Raw genomic sequence first — 7,205 nt, 5'->3', positions numbered from 1 at the left:
ATCATGGGAAGTAATATTGATTGTCTTAAGCCACTGCGTTTACGGGTGGTTTGTTACCCATCATTACTGTGGCAACAGATACACAACACAGAGAAAAAGAAGAGATTTTGATGAACAGCGAGCATTCTCAGCCATAAGGTCCTAGTTAATTGGATACCCTTTGAACTGCCAACAATGGCAGTGATTTTCTTTTTTTGAGAATTACATTAATGGATTTCCTTTGGCATTGAGCCATCTTTTTAGTTCCCTGTCACGCTGTTGCCAGAAGCAAAAGTCCTAGACTAATTTTTTTTTTTTTTTTAAAATGACCGGGAAGGGGATTTTAACCCTTGACTTTTCAGCCCCCCCCTCTCCCCGTGGGCAAACCGGCCATCCCTATATAGGGATCTGACCCGGGGCCTTGGTGCTATCAGCACCACACTCTCCCAAGTGAGCCAAGGGCTGGCCCCTTACCTGTTTCTTTTTACTTTAATGTAGCTACTAGAAAATTACATATGAAACTCCCTTTATAATTGCACTGGGCAGCATTGGTTTAAAGTTCATACCAGGGAAAGAAAATAAACTGCTATTTCAGAGAACACAATCATGGCATTCATGATCAGACTGCATCCTAACAGTGTGTAAACAACTTTTTTTTAAAAAAAGATGACCGGTAAGGGGATCTTAACCCTTGACTTGGTGTTGTCAGCACCACGCTCTCCCAAGTGAGCTAATCGGCCATCCCTATATGGGATCCGAACCCGTGGCCTTGGTGTTATCAGCACCACACTCTCCCGAGTGAGCCATGGGCTGGCCCCTAGAATAATAAATTTTAATTTATGAATTTTATTAATAAATTTTATTTACTCATGATGTACTCTTCAATTTAGTCTGCTGAGTTTTATTTTTTAATATTTTTTTATGTTTGAATCTATAATCACCAAGTAGATTGGTATATGTCTTTATTGTGTGCTATAATTTTATATTAATTAGGACTCAATTTATTAATAAGTAACAGAAAACCCAGAAGATAGCACCTTAAATGAACAGTTTGTTCAGCAAATGGCACTGAGGACGAGTACAGCCACTCCATGGTGTCTTCATGACTCAACCCATTCTGCCTTCCTCCTATGTCATCTTTAGTATATCCCTTTTGTCTTCGTGCCACAAAATAACTACTGGTTCTTCAGGCATCATGTCTATGATCCAGGTAAGATGAAGCCAGAAGGCCCAAACATTTCTCCTTTAATATTAGTGTAGGACTTTTGTCTACAGAGTAACTGGGAACTGACTATCCCTCCCATGTAAACATCTCTAAACCTAGACAAAATATATGAGGCAACTGCTTTCAGGCATGACAGAAGGAAACTCACTAGGTGAACCCCATAAGCACCCCAAGACTCTACCTGGGGAAAATTTCCTGACTAAAATGCAGCAAGAGGGGATCTGAGCAGAGCATGGCTATCCCACTGAGCTGAGCAGGCAGAGAGAGGACTTGCAAAACCCTCAACAAAATACTAGCAAATAAAATCCAACAATACATTAAAAGAATAATGTATCATGTCTCAATGAAATTTATCCTATGAATGAAATTCAACATTTGAAAAATCAGTTAATGTAATTCACCATATCAACAGATTCAAGAAGAAAGACCACATTACCATCCTCAACAGATGCAGAAAAGGCCTTTGACAAAGTCTGACATCCATTCATTGTATTAATCCATTTCTCTTGCTTATAACAGAAATAAGTGAAACTGGGTAACTTGCAGAGAAACAATATTTATTGCTTACAGTTTCAGAGGCTGGGAAGTCCAAAGCCCAGGGAACACACCCCCCTTTTTTTTTTTTTTTTTTGTCCTTTTTGAGACCGGTGCGCGCTCAGCCAGTGAGCGCTGTGAGCGCACCGGTCATCCCTATATAGGATCCAAACCCGTGCTGCTGTGCTCCCAGCACCGCACTCTCCTGAGTGCGCCACGGGCTGGGCCTAAGGCCCCACCTTTCAATTACTGTAATAGGATTTCCTACCCTCTTAACACTGTCAGTGGGGATTAAGTCTCCATGAGCTTTGGGGGGGATATCTAATCCACAGCATTCATAATATTTACTGCTTACAGTTTCAGAGGCTGGGAAGTCCAAAGCCCAGGGAACACATCTGGTGAGGGCCTGCTTTGGTGGTGACTTCAGCAATGAAGGGTATCATATTGCGAGATGGCAGATGGCTTCAGCAGAGAAAGACTAACCTCCTCACTGGCCCTCAGAAGCATGCCCATAACCACCATTAAGGTATCAATTCACCAGGGCACAGTTCCCACAATCTAATCACCTCTTCAAGGCCCCACCTTTCTTTTTTTTTTTTTTTTTTGTCCTTTTTGAGACCGGTGCGCGCTCAGCCAGTGAGCGCTGTGAGCGCACCGGTCATCCCTATATAGGATCCAAACCCGTGCTGCTGCGCTCCCAGCACCGCACTCTCCCGAGTGCGCCACGGGCTCGGCCTAAGGCCCCACCTTTCAATTACTGTAATAGGATTTCCTACCCTCTTAACACTGTCAGTGGGAATTAAGTCTCCATGAGCTTTGGGGGGGATATCTAATCCACAGCATTCAGAAAACAAAGCAAAGCAAGAGAACACCTTAACAAAAAAATAGAAGGGAACTTCTTTAACCAGATAAAGAGCATTTACAAAAAAAAAAAGCAACAACAAAAAAATTAAAGCTAATGCCACGCTTAGTGGTGAAAGGCTAACTGGGAGCATAACAAGGATGTCTGCTCTCACCACTCTTATTCAATATCACACTTTAGGTCCCAGCCAGTGCAAGAAGGCAAATAAAATAATAAAAGACAGGGTCGGCGTGTGGCTCACTTGGGAGAGCGTGGTGCTGACAACACCAAGTCAAGGGTTAAGATCCCCTTACTGGTCATCTTTTCAAAAAATAATAAATAAATAAATAATAATAATAAGAGACCTACAGATTGGAAAGGAAGAAATAAAAGTCTATTAGCAGATAAAATGACTGTCTATGAAGAAAATTCCAAAGACTTCAAAAAAGTTACTGGATCTAATAAGTGCATTTAGCAAGATTAACCATAGTACTATATTACTATCCATAAATAATTAGAAATTAAAAATTTAAAAACAATACTGTTTAAAATAACATGAAAAACTCAGAAATCTTTTACAATATATGCATAATCTATATGCTGAAATCTATATGCTGACAACACCAAATCAGTGGTTAAGATCCCCTTACCGGTCATCTTTTTTTAAAAAAAAAGTTGTTTACACAAAGTTAGGATACAGTCTGATCATGAATGCCATGATTGTGTTCTCTGAAATAGCAGATTGATTTATTTTCTCTTTCCCTGGTCTGAAGAAAGGAATAATAGGTGACGGGAATAACTCGAGAGACATATTGTGTTTATGGGTTGGAAGACTCATTATAGTACAGATATCTCTTCTCCCCAAATTGATTCATAGATTCAACACAATTTTAGCAAAATCCCCAGCAGATTTTATTCGGTAGAGATTATCAAGTTGATTCTAAAATTATATGGAATGGCAAAGGAACTGGAATAGCCAAAACAATTTTGAAAACAAATTTGGAAAAGTCACATGACCTGATTTCCAGACTTTCTATAAAGCTACCATATTCAAGACAATGTGGTATTGGAGAAGGATAAATGCATAGACCAACGAAACTAATTAGAGAGTCCAGAAATAGACTTGTGTATTTGTGGGTATATCAATAAATTCATGGAAAAATAGAAGTGAAAGAAAATACGAATCTTTCCATGAACTTTTTGAAGTATATTTGCATATGATCAAATGATTTTTGACAAAATTACAGACAATTGAATGGAGAAAGAATACTTGGTTCAACAAATAGTGCTGAAACAAATGGATATGGAAATGCAAAAAAATGAATTTGGATGCAACCTATACCAAAAGGAACTCAAATGGATCACAGTACAAACTCTAATCTGTTTAAAACTTTTAAAGTGGTCCCCGGTTTTTTAAAAAGATGGATCACAAATCTAAATGTAAAATCTAAAACCATAAAATGTCTATAAGAAATATAGGAGAAATTCTTTATGACCTTGAGTTATACACAGATTTTTAATTCCGACACAAAAAGCAAGATTTATAAAAGAAAAAAGTTGGATACATTTGAAATTCACCAAAATCAAGAACTTCTGCTCTATAAAAGACACAATTAAAAGAATGAAAAGGCAAGCCACAGACCAGGAGAAAAGATTTGCAAATCACATAGCTTATTTATAAAGGATCATATCCAGACTACATAAAGAATTCTCAAAACTCATTAATACAAGAACAACTCAATTTTTATATGAGCAAAATATTTAAACAGACACTTCACCAATTAAAATATATGGATGGCAAATAAACACATCATTAGTCATAAGGGAAATACAATTTAAAACCACAATGATATATCTATCATGATGGCTTAAAAAAAGAAAAGAAAAGAACTGACAATACCAAGTGCCAGCAAAGATATGGAGCAACTGGAATTCTCATATATTATTGGTGGGGATGCAAAACCATTTAGCCTCTCTGAAAAACTGTCTGAGGGTTTCTCATAAAGTTAAACTTAAAATTACCATTTACCCAGAAAACTCATTAACAGGTAGTTATACAAATGAAATAAATACCTATATTCACACAAATAAATGTACATGAATGTTTCTAGTGGCTCTATTTGCAATCATCAAAAACTGGAAACAACCTAAATGTCCCTCAACTGGGAAATGGATAAAGAAACTGTAGTTCATTCACACAATGGAATACTACTCAGCAATAAAGAGAATGAACTATGGATGCATGCAACCACATGAATGAATCTCAAATGCCCTGTGGTAAGTGAAAGAAGCCACACTCAAAAGGCTACATACTATATGATTCCATTTACAGGACATTTTTGCAAAAATGAAACAATAGGGAAAGAGAACAGATCAGTGGTTACCATGGCTGGTGGAGGGGGAGGAAGGGTTGACTATAAAAGGGTAAAGCAGAATTTGGGGTGGTGATGGCACTGTCTACAACTTGATTGTTGTTGGTGTCATTTACTGAACTGTATTAGTCTGTTGCTTATAACAGAAATACCTAAAACCGGGTAATTTGTAAAGAAACAATATTTATTGCTTACAGTTTTGGAGGCTGGAAAGTCCAAAGTCCAGGAAATCCATCTGGTGAGGGCTTTGTTGGTGGTGGCTCTACACAGCAACACAGGGTATCACATGGCAAGGAGTGGCAGGAGCAAGAGAGAGGGAACGCCACAGTTGCTCTCCTTTTAAAGCCATCAGAACCACGCCCATTACTCCATGAACTGATCAATCCGTTCACTAGGGCACAGTCCTCACAATCTAATCACCTCTTACAGGCCCCACTTTTCAATTACCACGATAGGATCTTCTACCCTTTTAACACCGTCACAGTGGGGATTAAGTTTCAATGAGTTTGGGGAGACAATCAATCTGCTGTTTATCAAAACATGTCTGGAGCATAGCAAGAGGTCTGTGTCCTCCACAATCCACTGTCTCTGCCCCATAAAAATCACGGCATGTGTATTCCAGCTCCCAAACACCATCATTCTATTTCCAACCCACAGCTCTCCCTTGCCTATGTTTCCCACCTTCTAATGCAGAAGTCCTCAATCCTTAGTTCACACAGAAACCTGAGCACTTGCTGAAAATGCAGATTCCTGCACCAACTGCCAGACAACCATGTGCAGTCCTTCTGGGGTAGGGATTGAAAATTTGCTTTTTTTTTTGTCTTTTGTCTTTTTCCGTGTCCGGCAATGGATCGCAACCCTCAGTGTTGCCCCCGTACCGGACCGGGGACCGGCAACGGGATTGCAACCCTCGGCGTTGCTCCCGCGCCTCGCTCAGCCAGTGAGCGGGAACCGGTTTGTATGTGGGATCCGAACCCTCGGGCGGGAGGCCCCTACTGTATGCAAATTCTATCTTCAAAAATTGAAAAAGAAGTAGAAAAAGAATGGAGGAAGCTGTATCAGCAAAATATGAAGCAAAAGAAAGGCTGGAGCAAATCTGGATATTGGACAAAATACAATCAAGGGGACAAATCATTAAGGACAACGTGGTATTACATGCAGGTAGTAAGAGCAACATATCAAAAAGATACAATGATCACGAACCCATATATATCTACCATCATGCCTGAAAATATATAAAGCAACAAGCAATGCAACAATGAGAAAAAAAGGATAAACTAACATTTTATTTGGAGAATTGCGATACACCTCTCTCAAACAGATCCAACAGACAAAATGAGCAAAGATATAGAAGACTTTAATAACACCATTAATAACTTTAAACTAACAGATATATAGAAAATATTATACCCGACAACTAGAGAATATGTGTATTTGGGGGGAAGCATATACGAAACATTCACAAAAGTCAACCATGTACTTGCCACAAAGGAAGATGATTTTCAGAGAATCAGCTTTATACAGATGATGTTCTCTGACCTAAATGTGTAAAGTTAAAGATGACAAAAGGATGGTTAAAGGAAATTTTCAAGTATCTGCACTCTGAATACATATTGCAAAATAACCCCTGGCTTCACAAGGTAATCGTGAAACTACCAAATACTTGGAACAGGGGAAGGTAACAGTGTCTGAGGATGACAGCAGAGCAGAGAGGGACGTGTCACTTCAGACAGTAACAGAAACAAGAAGTCTTTGTTGTTTGTTTTTTAATGAGGTAAGTATTTAATTCAAGAAGTTTTGAAAAGATCAACGGAGCAAACCCAAGAATACGGGAAAAAGGAAAATAATGAAGAAAGAACAGAAATCAATTAAATACAAAGCAAACAAAAAATCAATAGTGTAGGCTGAGAAAACAAAATGCAATTTAAAAAAATATTAATTAAGGGCCGGCCCATGGCTCACATGGGAGAGCGTGGTGCTGATAACACCAAGTCAAGGGTTAAGATCCCCTTACCGGTCATCTTTAAAAAATATATATATATATATATATATATATATATTAAGGCAATAAATAAGTCTTTGGTGAGACTCATTAAGATTTTTTTTCAGGGCCGGCCCAGTGGCGCACTGCTACAGTGCACCGCTTGGAAGCGCGGCGGTGCTCCCGCCGAGGGTTCGGATCCCACATACAGACCGGTTCCCGCTCACTGGCTGAGCGAGGGGCGGGCGGGGCCCCCAGGGTTGGGATCCCGGC

The sequence above is a fragment of the Galeopterus variegatus genome, unplaced genomic scaffold (assembly GCF_000696425.1).
Source record: "Galeopterus variegatus unplaced genomic scaffold, G_variegatus-3.0.2 Scaffold621, whole genome shotgun sequence".
Classification (NCBI taxonomy): domain Eukaryota; kingdom Metazoa; phylum Chordata; class Mammalia; order Dermoptera; family Cynocephalidae; genus Galeopterus; species Galeopterus variegatus.
The sequence above is the reverse complement of the archived record's forward strand: the minus strand, read 5'-3'. Positions refer to the sequence as shown.